The following is a 15,555-nucleotide window of genomic DNA, read 5'->3' as shown; positions in this document are numbered from 1 at the left end:
TTATAATTTGATACATATAAAACGTAAAAATATAATCATAACTATTTTATGGAAAAAATATTTATATGAATAACTTCTAAATTTAGTTATTTGTAGCTGTCAGATGACAAATATTTTCTAATTATACCCATTCATAACCATTTTATTACCCCAAAGAGCCGAAGTGTATTTTTAAAACAAACTAAAAAGTGAGAAGAATGGTGTTTATTTCATGTAACAGTGCTATTACGATAAGGCACCACTTGGTACATGTATTTTTGTTATTGGTGTCTTAACCATTAGATAGAATGGTTAGAAAAAAGGTAATAATATTAGCAACTAACCACACTATACTTTTTCCATCATTCTTTGCTTTTAGTTTTTCCATATAAGAGAACATATAATAAACAACAATGTAGTATATGACCTATTAAATGAACACCTTTTCCCAATCTTGCAAGAAAATAATCTAAAATTAAACAAAACTAAGAAACCAAAAAATTTATGTGCTATATTTGCAATAGGCTATCCCTGCAGAAGAGTAGAGAATTGGGATCGGGGGGGGGGGGGGGGGGGGGGGGGGGGGGGATGTGTGGCAGTGGTGGGATTGAGGGGAATGGCAACAGGATCTTTTTTCTTTTTTCTAATTGTTTTTTTATTAGAGAGAGAGAGAGAGAGAGAGAGAGAGAGAGAGAGAGAGAGAAACATCGATTTGTTGTTCCACTTACATATGCATTCATTGGTTGTTGAATGTGCCCTGACCTGGAATGGAGCCTGAGACCTTGGCATATTGAGATGACACTCTAACCAACTGAGCTACCCCAACAGGGCAACAGGCCTTTTCTTTTCTTTTCTTTTTTTTCTATAGAATATATTGAGGCACATAGGTTAAAAGTTTCTCAGACAAATTCATGACTAGAGCAAAAATGAGAGAGAGCTCAGAATTTCCCATTCCCCCCAACGCTGAATTCTCAGATAGTCACACCCAATGAAATATTTCAACATATGTCCTTAGTCACTGCTATCATCATTGGCATCATCATCTGATACATCATTTAAGGAAGACTTCAATGACTGACTGAAGGAGTCAGAGCTAGTAGGCTGGCACGTGGCCATGTCCCCAGGTCATAGCAGAAGTCACAAATCCATACAGGCTTAGAGGCCTGGCTGGGAAAAAGAAATCTCTCTTCAGAGAAGGGCCAAGGACAACAAAACCACGTTTGTGGCAATGGTGACGAGGTTACCAGGTGTGAATTTTGCCTTCTGACAGCACATACTTACAGTTGCCTCAGAGTCAGGAACCCAGACAGCAGCAGGCTCCTTACTGGGTGTCTTCTCACTTTTGGAGAGTAAATTAGTAGCTCATTTATTCATGTGATTCCCCCATTCTGATTTCTCAGTGGCAGTGGCAGCATAGACTGCAAATAATTTAGTTGGTGATTTGATAAGCCATTCATTCCCCAAGTCTCCCTCATCTTTGACGGAATCAATAGGGACATATTTCCAGGGGACTAATATGATGTTTATTATATTTTTTCTTCTGGAGGACAACATTGCCATGTACAAGAATATCATTAAATAAGAAAAACTGCCTTGCGTTGGGCTTTTTTTCTGCACAACGTAGTCAATAGTCCTTCAATCAGAACCTGTCCGGTAGAGTTAGGGGTTGACCAGCTGCTCCAAAAGATTTTTCTACTCTATTTATACGTCTAGTATTTGCTTTACTGTTTGCAAGTAACTCACCATCGTTTGCTAATAGCCCTGTCCCCTGCTCCTGCCCAGGCCTCCCAGGGTGTGCGGCCAGCAGCCAGGTGCAGCTTGGCAGGTGGGTGGGCGGGGACTGGCTTAGGGGCTCACAAGTGACTCCCTCCCCGCCAAGTTGAACTCCACTATGGCCACCCGGGCTGGCCTCTCCTCTGCGCATGCACGGGCACGCCACCACCCACATGCCAGCAGAGCACCAGATTAATTAATGTTTAGACACAGCTAATCTTGTTAATAGAATTGTTCACTCTTTGTTAAATGAGAATGCTGAAGACTTGTAAACGAGGACACTGAGGACTTTGGAGTTAACAGCCCCTGGCCGCTCCAGAAAGCCTCAGTTTGTGGGTGTTTATTACAGAGAGATGTTCTTGCTCCTTCTACCCTCTCACTCATGTTCTCTCTCTCCCTCTTGAGGTGGTGGACGGTGAGGGTCACAGGCAGGGAGTGAGGACACATCCATTGCCTGTAGATGAAACCCTAGAGGCACATCTGCCCACCCTCAGGATGCCAGGGAAATGACATTCATAGGCAGCTTGCTGGTTGTTGGACTAATTTTGTGTGCCACCCCCTCCCCCATTTGATGGGTAAGTCTTGGGATCAGCTGAGGAGGGAGAAATGCATCCTTTCTGAAAGCACAGACAGAAAGTGGAAGGTTCCCCCGCCCCGCCCCTCCCTACGAGCTCTGTGACCCTGCAAGTAATTTGATTTTAAAACTTTTATTTCCTCACCTAGAAAATGCAGACACTAAGAGAACCAACTCCTAGGGTTGTGAGGAGTAAGTGAAGGAATTAAGGCCCTCAGCAGAGTGCCTGGTGTTCAGTAAGAAATCACAAATGGAAGTTGTTATTATTATATAATTTGAGCATTCTGTCTTTTTTGTTTCTTTTGGTGTGAGGCCTAGGCTTTCACTAATATAATCCTATGCTGTTGACTTAAAAATAGATAGAAATGGCTCTTCCCTTGGGGCGGGGGGTGTAACAGTTCATACCACCAGAATTTTACAGAGCTCTTCAAAAGTATACATACCAACATATGCACACACACACATATACATACATATGTGTATGATGTGTATAACATATATATTTAATATTCTACCTATCATATTTTTTCCTAGTAGTAAAATGTCTGAGCCTGGTCTCTAGTTATTAACTTGGAGAGACACTGATTTGGAACAAAAATAAATCACCGGGCTAGGACTCAGGTATAGGCACTTGTGGGCCCTTCCCAGTCTAACTTGTCTCTGTATCTTCGTTTCTGACAGTGTTGCCTCTCACTGCCCCTGCCCCTGGCGTGAGAAGCCTAGAGGAAGCGAGCCAGTTCAGGTGTTCATCCAAGGAGAAACAGGTGAGTCATGAGACAAAACTGAGGTAGGACCGGAGATAGGATAGCACGACAGCTGGGGCAGATGGTTCCAAACCGTGCCTGTGGACCCAGAGAGGGGCTGCCAACTTTCCTCGCTGAGGTTGGCTTGGATGTGGGAGCAGGATAGATTTGCCAGAGCAGACCAGGTCTCCCCCTGTGATGAAACAGGGCCGACTGTGCCCGCCAGGGTGTGTGAGTCTTAAGAGGTTGGAGAGTCATAGGTTGGAAATGAATGAAGTTGGCATGAAGAGCACACTCTCTTAGGAGTGGAGGCCAAAGAAGCTCCCTGCTCCTGAAGGTCCCTCAGGGTAGGGAGAGTCAGTCTGTGCCCTTGGTTAGGCCTTGGGAACAACTCACAGGGGATGGGTCCCTTCTTGCTCAGAGCCTCTAGCAGGCTTCTCAGCAAGGTCACAGACATCATTCCTCCCACCCCCTCTCCCCTTACCCAAAGCTCTTTTCCTTATTGGATGGGATAAACACTATAATCATATTGTCTTTTACTTGCCCAGACCATACTGTTGTACGTATTATAATAATAATAAATCCAGCTTTATGTTTATTATGCCCACAGGGTACCTAATTGCCTTAGTAAATTTTCCCACCTCTATTATGTTTTCTGTTTTGTCCTCTAATTTGGAAGCAAGGTGGCTGTATTGAGGACTGCAGTATTAGTTAGGAATTTAATTTTCTTTATAAGCATTCAGAAATTACAGCTGCTGGCATTTAGTGAAGAATTTTTTTTCCTGAGAATGAATATCTGCCATAAAATTCAATAATATATAAGCACTGAGATATTTATAATAAATCGAGTAGAAATCTTATGGGGAGGAAGAACCATCTAACTGAATGAATGATTGTTCCATCTCTGTTCACTGTTTCCCCAGATGAAGGACTTGGTTCCCTACTTTGTAAAACATGAACTGACTCCTAAGAAATTGGTTGGAGCAGCAGTGGGCCCTGAGCTGGGACTCAGAGAGGGAGTTAGTGTCTCCAGGGACTTGCTCACCAGCAGGCTTACTCAGGTAAGAGCATAGGTGTGCTGGAAAAGCAAATGGAGGCGAGAAGAGAGAACTGACATAAAAAGCAGAGCAGACAGGAGGGGGAAAGGTGTCAGGATGCTTTCTAGTTTTAAGTTCGCATCCTTCTCTAAGGCCAGTAGCACTGAAATCTGACCTGAGGTTCTGCGATACACCACTGAATTCAAATAACCAAATCTATTTTTTTCTTAAACTGCCTTGAATTATTAATTTTATTTCTGTGATTTGCTGCCAAAGCAGTTTTAATGAATCGAGTAAATATTCCAGGTAAACCGGCCATGACCACTAGTGTTTGCTTTGGTGGGAGGGAGGCGGGGAGGGGAGGAGTGGGGACTTGGTTCCTGCAGCCTCATTTCACTTGTCCCAGTTACCTTACACCTTGTGCTTAAAAGTGTGTTTCCCTTGAAGAGGCTTTTGAAGAGAAAATGCTTTGACCTTGAGCTCCCCTAAGGACGTGGCCCTGAGATATGTGAAACCTAAGAAAAACAACAGGTTTCTTTTCAAAATGTTAATGTTCCTTGTGTTGTTAAAGCTGGAGACTTGATTGCACCTTTGGGGGCCAACAGTTCTATTGTTTTGGAAAAACACCCTGTAGGTTTTGCAAAGTTAAAGCCCAGATACTAAGTTGGAAAGGAGACAAGGAGAAGCTGAATGGCTCTATGTGATTAGGCTGAAGGTTGTCTTCCTCAGGAGTAAAATAGCATCTCTGAGATTATGTGTGAGGGGAGGCTGGCCTGTGATGACAGGGGAATGGGAAACTTGCTGTGCTTTCGCTGGTGATTTTCTTTACTCTCCTTAGTGGCGAGACTAGATCCCCTGATGCCAACCTGTGTGCGTTGGAACATCAGCTCTGCCACTGGATCAGTCAGGGTCCAGTCAGGAGGCAGAACCACAGCAGAAGATAATTCAATTAAGAGATTATGAATCAGGCTACATGTTGTTAACTAGCGGACTAACATGGGCTCACAGAGGTAGGAGCAGAAAGAAATACCTATCCCTCTAGAGCTCAGGGAACAATGAGAAGAGGTTGGAATAGTTAATAGTTAAATTGTTGAAGGAGGAGCCCCCTGGAGGTGAAACTCCGAACTCTGAGGAGGGGGCCACTGCTTGGTTCATAGTGAGGTCTCTGAGTTGGAAGGAGGGGAGGTGGGACCCGGTCTCCTAAGGGGAGGTGCTGGTTGCCTAGTGTTGGCATCTTGGGAGATGGGGGCAAAAGAAAGTGGAAGGTGGTCCTGTAAGAGTTGTGTGTGTGTGTGTGTGTGTGTGTGTGTGTGTGTGCAAGTGTGCCAGCTAATACTCCCTTATGCCTTCTTCAGCTTCAGCCAAAGCCTCTTGTGGGGTATGTGACAACCTCATCTCAGCTCTGTTTGGGTTAGACCCATGTGCATGCTTGGGGCAACAGCGATGGAGATAAACAGTCGCTAGGGAAGGCTGGTTCTGAGATGGCTAGAGGTGAACTGCAGAGTTACATAGCTGAGAACCAGGTCCACAGGCAGACAATGAAGGTAGGGGACAAACGGGAACTATTAGTGAAAATAAAAGCATCTGTAGGGACTCCAAGGAATATTTTGGGGAGAAGAACTGGGCCAAATGGAATTGGGTGGGGAGAAATTATTAAATAACTCATTAGTCAGTGAAGGAGTCAGATATTATGACCACCTTGAAGAGTATTTAAAAATAATTAAGGGTGTTTATGCATAATTTAACAAGAAAATATTAGAGTAAGATTGCAGAGTTAAATATAAATCTATTTGATGTTAAGCAAGCCATAAACCTTTTGGATTATCTCTTCTTACCAGACAGAAATTATTTGCATTTCTAACCAATAAAAATCAAAAGCTATCAAGTAATAGTCTGGAAATTTTAATCTATACTAAAAAATGAGATGAACTAAATATATCCCCCTAGGCAATTCTTGGGTATCCTTTCCCCCCATATAATATTGGAAGGATATGCCACCCACCTTTTTGCCTTAATTTCAAGCTTTGGGTAAATTTCCTGACATTGTTTTGGCACAGAAAGAGGTATGACCTTGGAGGCTTCTCCGGAGGCCTCACATAAGTCTACATGGCAGCTATATTAAAAGCCACCCAAGGCTGCATTCTGTGTTGGGTTCTTGGCCTCTTGCCTACCCTGCTATTCGTGGGCTTTTCTGGTTGCCTGGAGTCCACTCAGTCTGTCAGCACTAGTTCCCTACTTTATGCCTAGATAGTTTTATAAGCTTCACAAGGACTAGCCATCCTGGTTTTGGTCTTAAATAAACTGACAGGTAATGACTTAAAATTGCTGCCTTTGGGGATTATTCACTTCCCAAAACACTTCTCCATTTATTATCTACTAGTGGCCTGGTGCACGAAATTTGTGTGGGGGGCAGGGGCGGTGTCCCTAAGCCTGGCCTGCACCCTCTCCAATCTGGGACCCCTTGGGCAGTCAGTCGGACATCCCTCTCGCAATCTGGGACCGCTGACTCCTAACTGCTCATCTGCCTGCCTGCCTAATAGCCTCTATCCACTCTGCCTGTCGGCCTGCTCGCCCCCCAACTGACGCCCCTGCTGGCTTTCTTGCCCACAACTGCCCTCCCCCCCTGCCAGCCTGCTCGCCACCAACTGCCCCCTCCCCCCCGCTGGCCTGCTCACCCCCAACTGCCCCTCTCCTGGCCTAATTGCCCCTAACCACCTCTGCCTTGGCCCGCCACCATGGCTTTGTCTGGAAGGACGTCCAGAAGGTCTCCCGGTCTAATTAGCATATTACCCTTTTATTAGTATAGATAAGTACAGTATGTATGACATACATATTAACATATGTTATATGTCAATATAGTATATAAATAAATTATATAGTGTGAAACATACATATGTATATGTATGTGTGTATGTGTGTGTGTTTGTGTGTGTGTGTGTGTGTGTGTGTGTGTGTGTAAAGATCATAAGGGCAAAATTTGGACCTAGATATAAAAAATTCCATTTCTAGTCACTAAAATAAGATCCACAACAGTACAGCAGAAAATGTCACTAGGTAACCTAACAGCCATCCTAGTACTATTTCCCTTGCTGCCCCTGACTATTCGCATATTGTTGCTGACTGCTTGGCTCCTAAGCCCATCTCTCTAATCCTCATGGAGATTCCACAAGCCCCTTTTAATAGATTCAATTAGTAATAATTTTTCTGCCAAATGAGCTAAAATGGTTTTGTTTATTAATCAAGAATGCTGATTTCTACTAAAGATAACTGAAGGATTTGATTTTGTGACTATGCAATCACTCTTAGTGATATTTGAGGAAATTCAATAGCAGGAGCTGAGCCAGGAGAATAAACAAAAGAAAGAAAAAGAAAGATTTTACAAGTCTTATACAAGAGAGAAAATTTCTACAACAGGATATTAAATAGGTGGTGTGTAATACTTACTAGTAGGAAAAAAAGTGGTCATCTTGAGGTGCTTCTATAGACTCATTAAGAAGTAAAGTCAAATGAGTCTTCATGCTTTTATTTAAATACTAGGGGCCCAGTGCATGAATTCGTGCACCTTGAAAGGAACTGTGGGTGGCGAGGCTGCAGTGGGCACAGGGGTGGGTCTCGGCCCATCCTCCATGCCCCCGCTGGCCTCTCCTGCCATGGCCCCCAGTTCCCTGTCTGCCAGCAGCCCTGCTCCTGCTGCTGCTGCTCCCACATGCTGACGGTGCTGGCCCTGCTCACACCCGCTGGGAGCGGGGCTGGCGCCATCAGCAGGTGTGAGCAGCAGCTGCTGCCGCTGCTTGCACCCACTGACGGTGCCAAGCAATTGGGGCTGGCGCTGGGCACTGGCAGCAGGTGTGAGTGCTGGGCAGGACCGGGGCTCACGGGAGCAAAGAATTTTCAGTGACCACCAGAGGCTTGCCCCAATGACAGAGACCAGCACCCACCTTGGTCTGGTGCCTCCGCTCACCTGCTCCACCATCCCACTGCGGCCAACACCCGCCATGTTCCGCACCTGCCATGTTCGGCACTCTGCTGCCTGCTGCTGCCACCCGCCATTTTCCACGAGTGCCCCCTGGTGTTCAGTGCACATAATAGTGACTGGTTGTTTGGTTGTTCAGTTGTTCCGCCATACCACTGTTTGGTCTATTTGCATATTATCCTTTTACTAGTATTATATATGATTTTTAACAGTGATTTCTTATTGGTCAGGTTGTTTCTTTATGACTTACTTAAATTAAAAGAAAACTATGTATGAGGACTTAATGTACTTAAGTTGATCGTAATGGAAATAAAAACCTTTTATAGTTTCTCTCAAGATACCTCTGTGCATAAAGTAGAAAAAATAAGAATAGAATAATAGTTGCAATTAGGATATTTCAAAGGCTGCTTTAATTCAGTTTAATTTTAATTGTGATTTGAAGTCACAACAAAAGATGTCTACAGTAGCAATAGGCCTGGAGGAAGGAGGAAATGGCATTATGCTCACCATGGGAGCTGATATGACTGTTTTGACTGTACATTAATTTGGACTCTATTAATGATGACAAATATGAAGCAATTTTGCTAATGATAGGGAAAAATGCTTTCAATTGGATAAAAAAAATTATCCAGAAGAAAACTTGAGGGGCATAAATTAAAACATATATTAAAACAACTTTGAGTTGCAGAATTATACATATAATAAAACTATGTTATTGTTAGAAGTAAAGAAGAAAAAGAAAGAAAAAACAGACTTTGGGTATTCTGGAATTTCAAAATAAGGAAATAAATATCTTGTGCCTTCTCGTGTCATTTACAGATTTATACTAACATTAGAAGTAGAATAATTAATAGAATTATTGTTTCTTGTAATGATCTTTCATGAAAACCAACAGAATAATATTAAAAGTGAAGGTTAACTCTGGGAGAAACCACACTGTAATAATAGGTAGATTTTGAATGGCTAACCTGATCTAAGAATAATTGACTGAACCAAGGTCACAGAATATATTAATAGTAGAGATAGAATTAGACCTACATCTTGATTTTTCAGCCGGACAATGCTACCCATCCCTCTGTCTGGCCAAAAAGAAGAAATATTTACCCCATTTTAGTTCCTATGATCATCACTAATCAATGACTTGAACCCCTTACCCCTAATGTTCTGCAAATGTATACTCACCCATCTTTATTTTCCCCTGGCATCAAATAACTCTTAAATTTCAAACCCTGCATATTTTGGGCGAGTGTGTGTTCATGTCTATATGTGTGTGTGTGTACACCTGCATGTTTATGTATTTGTGTGTCTTAGATAGACAAGGCTTGAAGAGAGTAAGACACATTCTTTACCCAGATTTTAGCTACAATAGACCAAACTGCAAACACTTGTCCTTCAATGATTAATGGAGAGAAATTATGGTATAACTGATGGGAAATTTACAATATGCTTTTAATAGAATTAAAAATAATGTCTCTATTGGCTTTTAACTCTTCTCTGAGCCAAGTATTGGCTTCTTTCCAGAACTAACACATTTCATCCAGCAACTGGAGAACACATTTTAAGAAAAGTTAAGAAGTTAAGAAAAAAAAAAGACATTTTTTCAATCTTTGAATTTATACTTGATTGACCAGAATGCAGTTTGTGAAATTTAATATTATGATAGAATCACTGGGTTACTCCTTGTAATATTTTCATAAAATCATGGAATGTTTTTAGAGCAGGAAGAAACATAAAACTTGTTTCATTTTACAAATGAAGACACTGAATCCCGGATGGTTACTCCATAGCTAACCACTTAGCCTGTGATTGTCCTTTTTTTCTTCATTCTTTCAATTGAAAATAATTTTTGATCATCCATTATGTGTCAAATGGTACAGTAGCTCTTCAATAGATAAAAACCAAAAGCCTTGACTCATAGCCTTAGGAGAAGTGCAGCATTATTAATAAACATTAACCTACCATAGCATGTGTTGCATTGTATTATACTATAGTTATGTTCCTAGAGTTATAAAAGATGAGGGAATAGTAAAATTTGCCTGGATGGTCAGGAAAGCTTTTCTATAATGGTGGTTGTTGTATCTGGACCTTGAAAGTTGAGCAGGAATACACCAACTTTAGAAACAAGGGAAGAGTATTCAAGGCAGAGGGAAAAGAGAGGCATAGGATAGAAACCTACAGGTTTGAGTTTTTTTTGGGGGGATACCAAGGGTAGGCTTTAGGGAGTGATTGAAGTTAAGATTGAATAGGTAAGCTCTGATATAGTTGGCAAAGACTATAGAGCCAGCTAAGTTGTATAAGCTTTATTTTATAGGTAAATGGGAAGCTATTGCATAATGTTAAGCAAGGAAATTGCATTTTACACTTTCATGTGGTCTATATTTGGGAGGAATAGCTGGTAGCACTGTGGAGAATGGACTGGAAGATGGACTGGAGGGAGGGAGGTTTAGATGAAAATGATATCATAAACTACACCAATGAGGTTATGCCTTACAAAGAAGGAGGAGATATTTACAAGGTAAGAGTTGGCAGGACCTTATGATTACTGTTTGGGATAAGAGATAAGGAGCAGCCAAGGAGGAAAACAAAGCTTCTGGTTTCAGATATAAGATCTTGGTGATGCCATATTACTAGGCTATGAAATACATGAAAAGTGTTTGGGGAAAAGTTTGTATGTAATGTTAAAGATATTCAGATTACCCATGATGGAACATTTCACATGAAGATGTACAGGAAATAATTGAAAATCCATGTCTTAAGCTCAGAAGAAAAGTCTGGGCTGGTGTTACTGATTTTGGAGTCTTGAAAGTAGCAGGTGAAAGTTGAAGCTAAGGAAAAGGAATAGAGAAAGAAGTCCAAGAACAGAATGCTGGAGCATAGCATATTTAGGGGATGGATGGGAGAGAGAAACTAAGACATGGTTAGAAAGAAGTATTTGTGTGGTGAAAGAGAATGAAGAAAACAGTGTTGTGGAAATCACGTTATTCTGATGCTTTCAGCTACAATTAATAGTCAAACTCAAAATGACTATAATGATAAAGTGGACTTATCTTCTCATGTAACAATAGCAACAACAACAACAACAACAAAAACCTCCAAGAGATAAGTAGAGCAGACAACAGGTATTTTAGTCACAAGTCCAGTTCCATTACTTTCTGATTCTCTCAGAAAGGCCCTCTTCTGGGTGTTGGGTTTATCACTAGGGGAAAATGTCTATAGCAGTTCTGGACTTGTCATTGATGTATAATCAAGGCTTTTCTCCTAGTGGTTCCATTTGTATGGGAACATCTTACCCCAATTACTATCAATCTTGCTCTTCCATTTCTTTGGCTTGACATAGAAATTCCTGAACAAATCCCTCAGGCCATTAGAATTCCATATGCTGGTTGTATTAGGCCTGGGTTTCTGAACTGATCACTAACATAGAAAGTAGAGATTGGGCTTACCTCTGTAACTGCAGTACTCATTGACCCCTCACAAAGTACGAGACTGTTCACCAAAGAAGGTGTGGTGGGATGGGTGTTAGGCAGGGGGTTCTCTGTTATGAAAGCCAAGTGAGGAGAGAGTTTCACAATAAAGGAGTTGTCAATCATATCAAAGTTTTCAGATAAAGTAGTATGGGCATTATAAAGAGATCAGTAAATCTGTCAATTATGTGGTCATTGGTGACCTTTGGATGAGACCTTTCTGAGAAGTGCTGGGGCAGCTCTTGAAGAATACTCTGAAGGCATGTGGCTGCAAAGAGGACAGGTATAGGGAACATTAAATCCATTGCAATTCAGTAAAGCATACAATTTATGTGAAAATATTGTTTTATGTTATTTTACTGATAAGCTTGCACCAACTCACTTCCTCCTACTTTGAAAGAAAAAGGAAATCTAATCTTATAATGTGAAAAGAGTGTGATAAGTTTGTGAACCAAAGAAAGAGGATATACTAGTAAACAAAGAGAAAGTGGTAAATGGGTAATGGCATGATGAAAGGTGACCATTTAAAATGTGAGAGATGAGATTCCCATTAACATTTCATTGAATCCAAATTATGCTATGTTTTTGGCATATTTTGTTTAGTTAGTTTTTTTGCTGTTACGAAAAATGGATATGTTGCCCGTCCAGTGTGGTTCAGTAGTTAAGTTTTGACCTATGAACCAGGAGGTCACAGTTTGAGTTCCAGTCAGGGCACATGTCCCAGTTGTGGGCTTGATCCCCAGTAGGAGGTGTGTAGGAGGCAGCTGATCAAAGATTCTTTCTCATCATTGATGTTTCTATCTCTCCTCTCCCTTTCTATCAGAAATCAATAAAAAATATATTTTTTAAAATGGATACATTTAATTTACACAGTCAGCCAAAATTATATGCACTTTGTAATTGCATTGTAATTACATTAAAAAGTAGAAGGCAATTTTCTTCAAGTGTGGCCAGACACTCAGAAGATTGGTGTAGGACAGCAATAGGGCACATTTAGTCAATGTCGGGCCATAGAGTTTCTAGACATCCAATGTTCAAAGCACAAAATAAGTTTTTAAGTGCTAAGCTCAACAAGAATTTAATATTATTAATCTGTGATAATAATAATATTAAAGGTATCCTCATATGCCTGATAGTTTATCTTTAAGTTTTCAGGGAAAAGTAATTTCAGTAATATCCCCATTTCATTTTCCTTGGTATAGCACTTTTCAAAATTCATTCAATTCGCCCCCACCCCAAAGTCATAATAATCCTGTAAATTAATAACAGCTGATATCTTTATTCCCAAATGGGAAAACGGAATCCTAAAACTATTGCTAAGTGATTAGCTGAAACGTACCAGTTATCCTGAATGATGATGGCTTAGTGTCTAGGTTACAGCTGTTCATTTCATAGTGAAGGAAGAGATATCAGGATATGCAGAATGGAGACTCAAGGGAATATCATGTTAGGACCATGATGAAGCTGAAAGAGATGAATTTTTGGGTAGACATTAATTCAGAGTGGACCAAGCAGACTGAGGTGAGGTTAAGGCTTCCAGAATAAGTAGCTGGACTTGCTGGGAACCAATTCCAGCATGTAATAATTACAAGAGTTTTACCAAAAGGTTGGAGCTTGGGCGGCTCAACAAGGGTGAGCCACATATGTAGTTTACCTGTTGGAAATGGCTAAAGGGCACCTCCTCCATACCTGAATAGTATAATCACTTGTTGCCAGACAGCTCAGGGCATTTTATTGCCTCCTGTTGGCCAAACACCTGAATAGCTCTAGGCTATTCCCCAAACTGACAATATCCTTTGATACCGTACCCTGTACCCTTGAAGTGTATTATCTCCACCTTGCCATAGGATAAATTGTGTTGAATAAAAGCAGGGTCCTGAGTGAAGGAGGAGAGTCTTTAGCTCCCTTTAGCTGAAGCTCCTCTGACCCCCAATGCCTTTCAAAATTATCTTTCGTCTCCGGACTCTTTAATTATCCACAGATGTACCACAGTTTTCTAATTGTTTAAGGTATTACAAATAGCCCCTTTCTCCAGAATGCTGAACCCTTTGGAAGGCTGGGACAAGAACCCCAGCATGGACTAATAATTGATTCAGGCTCAGGTCAAGGATGAAAATGTACAGAAAGTTCATTTCCTAGAGTGCCAAATTTAGAAATGACTTTTAAAAAGCATTCTAATAGTCTCTCTCCTTTTACCATGAGGATGCCAAGGTCCAGAGAATTATAAACTAGGCAAGAGGCAAACTTCCCCACTAGCCTAGTGACTCTCTGCTACCCTAAGTCACAATTTGGAGTCCCAAGAGAAGGAGCATGGACCCGAAGGAAAAGCAAGTACAGAAGACAGGCTATGATGTAGTTCAGAGACTCATTTCCCATCACAATTTAGAGGATAGGGGAAGAGTTATTTCTGTAATGCCAAGGGAACAATTGGTCTGGTCAAGTAACTGTATGAAGGGTCCTAACATAGGGTGAAAGGCATTCAAAGTTAGAAGGAGGACTTCTCAAAGTGTTATTGCTACAAACATGTCTAATGAATTTTAAAGCTAGGCATTGGGACACATCCTACGTTCTCTGCAAAGAGACTGAAATATTTGGAAATTTTCTGTAGTGTTGATGTAATTTGTCTTGATTTTTGGGAGAGGCAGTCAAATTTTTTAAATTGCAGATACTTTCCAGTAGTAGATAACTCTCCTTTGGGGCTTGGGGGGTAGAGCAGGAAATGCAACTTCTGGCTGATTTATTTCCCTTAGAGCAAGAAGCAAATAGTCTTGTTTGTTATCAGTCATAGTTATTATACTATTCATAATCTGTTTTCCCATAAGAATAGTATTGTAATGATAAATGACAACATATAGAGAGAGAAGTAAATGAATTTATTGCAGGATGCATTTCCAGCGACCTGAACAAGAAATTAGGTCTGCAATATGTTCAACTATGTTGGGCAACTCCAATTCTGCCCCCAAACTCACCTTTGAAGGATAAGAATGAGCAGACACATTTCTAACTGATATTAGGTTGCAAGCTCTCCTCTCCAAAGACAAGAGCATGTATTATTCATTTTTTTAATTGCTCAGAACCCTATTCATATTGCACAATGAAATAAATGTAGAGTAAATATGTTGAAAGTGATTTTTTATTATGATTTCCCCCATCACAATAACTAACATATATTGAGTGCTTACTGTATGTTAGAAACTATCCTAAGTGCTTTACATGTTGTAACCCACTCACTCAATCCTCATAACAAACCTTAAGGTAAATATTATTATCACACCCACAATATATACAAGGAAAATTTGGCACCAAGAGATTGTATAACTTGCAAGATTAAATAACACAGCTAAATAAAGTTGTAGAACTGGGATTTAATCCCACGCATGCTGGCCATATAGGTTTCTGTCTTAATCACTACACCGCCTGCTTTGTGTATGTGTACATTTTCCCACAAGTTGCTAATAATTTATAACATTATAATTTTTAATTCTTTATTATTTAAAGTATTTGATATAGTATTATACATGTATACCATTATAATTTATTTTATCCTCCATTACTTCACTGAATTATGTTGCAAATATTAAATTCTTTTATATTTATTCCATTGATGGCTATCTATTCTTGTATCAGAACCATGCCATAACTCCATCAAATCTTTTTTTTTTAATTTAATTTTATTGTTTAAGGTATTATAAATAGTAGTACATATGTCTCCTTTTTCCCCCCACATTGACCTCCCCCCAGCCTCCCCTACCCCCCTGGCACTTATCTTTCCCCCCTTCCCCCCAGTGTCTTGCATCTGTTGGTTGTGCTTATATGCATGCATACAAGTCCTTCGGTTGATCTCTTACCCGCCCCCCCGCAACCCTCCCCTACCTTCCCGCTGTAGTTTGACAGTCTGTTCAATGCTTCTTTGCCTCTGTCTATTTTTGTTCAACAGTTTATAATGTTCTTTATATTCCACAAATGAGAGATCATGTGGTATTTACCTTTCACTGACTGTCTTATTTCACTT

General features: G+C 40.7%; 1 pseudogene across 1 annotated transcript; it reads right to left on the bottom strand.

Annotated features, from left to right (window-relative positions):
* Positions 1 to 990: 990 nt before the first annotated feature.
* LOC307104484 (pleckstrin homology domain-containing family F member 2-like) lies at positions 991 to 8,156 on the bottom strand (annotated as a pseudogene). Its single transcript has 2 exons — positions 8,113 to 8,156; positions 991 to 1,763 (listed from the first exon to the last, which is right to left on the bottom strand). The product of its transcript is annotated as a pleckstrin homology domain-containing family F member 2-like (transcript).
* Between the last annotated feature and the right edge of the window lie 7,399 nt (positions 8,157 to 15,555).

The sequence above is a fragment of the Cnephaeus nilssonii genome (assembly GCF_951640355.1).
Source record: "Cnephaeus nilssonii genome assembly, chromosome: 8".
NCBI lineage: Eukaryota > Metazoa > Chordata > Mammalia > Chiroptera > Vespertilionidae > Cnephaeus > Cnephaeus nilssonii.
This window is presented reverse-complemented; position numbering and strand designations above follow the sequence as displayed.